Here is a 1,249-nt window from a genome sequence, read left to right as displayed (position 1 = left end):
CCCGGCTATTTTTTGGTTGCAGCCGTCATTGTTGTTTGGCGGGTCCAGGCTGGGGATTTGAACCCGCCACCTTAGGTGTACGTGACTGGCACCTTAGCCCGTTGAGCTATAGGCGCCAAGCCAGGCCTGGCTATTTTTTTTGTTTGTTTGTTTAGTTGCAGTTGTCATTGTTGTTTGGCAGGCCCAGGCTGGATTCAAACTCACCAGCTCTGGTGTATGTGGCTGGTGCCTTAGCTGCTTGAGCTACAAGCGCCGAGCCCATTTGTCCCTTCTTAAAATTAGTTATGCATCTGTAAACTGCTGATTTCTCTGGAGCATTGTCCTCGTAAACTTTGTGTATAGCAGTGGTTTCACCATTCTTCTACACAAGATCCACTATAAATGTGGCATTTGTTCTTGCTTCAATTTTAGCAGAATTCATGTTACTCTGATAAAGGTTTCTTTCAAACTGATGTATTTTCTTCTCCGTGCCTTGAACTAGATCCTGTAAATACATGTTACAATAAGTTAGCACAAGTTTATTTTGGTGCAAAACACACATGCAAAAACAAACAAACAAACAGAGCCAGGAGCAGCTTTTTTTCAAAACATGAATTTTCCGTGAACTTTCTGAAGACTCCCCTCAAACTTCCAGGGGTCCAGGCTTCTTGAGTGCGGGGGCCCCACCCTTGCACACAAGGTTGAGGAGTTCTGAAGCTAACGAAGTGTCAGCCAAGGAGAAGTAGCAGTTCCAAGTGCCTCATGAGGTCTGAATTTATTGTTAGGATCATGACGAATCTGGCTTCTGGGGTTTGGTCACACAGGTCCAGAAGTTCAGTGTTACCATATCCGCTTGTTGTTTTCCACGCCAGATAAACCCAGTCATAGAAGGCTGTACAAGGTTGGCAGTTCATTTCAGCAACTCTTTCCGGAGACTATACCTTGGTCTCCTAACAGAGAGCTGGAAAATTTATCAGTATTCCACTTAACAAATTTATTCTCTGTCTCTGAAGATAGCCCCCTTCCTCAAAATCGTGTGACTTCAAGAGAGTGTGGGGCATGGAGGGGGTAGTTACAAAAGGATGACCCAGCTAACGACCAGGCAGAAACGGGAGCGCTTTTAATGCACCTGTGGATAAAGGACTGAGGTCCAGGCAGAGCAGCAGGCGTTCCTTGTTGAAGGGACAAGCCAGTTTCCTTTGCTTCAAGTCTCCAGTAGCTAATCATGCTGCTTAATAAGACCGAAGGTCCTGATGGATCCTTCAAAAAG

Source organism: Otolemur garnettii, unplaced genomic scaffold, assembly GCF_000181295.1.
Source record: "Otolemur garnettii isolate 467f Iridium unplaced genomic scaffold, OtoGar3 scaffold00136, whole genome shotgun sequence".
Taxonomy (NCBI): domain Eukaryota; kingdom Metazoa; phylum Chordata; class Mammalia; order Primates; family Galagidae; genus Otolemur; species Otolemur garnettii.
This window is presented reverse-complemented; position numbering follows the sequence as displayed.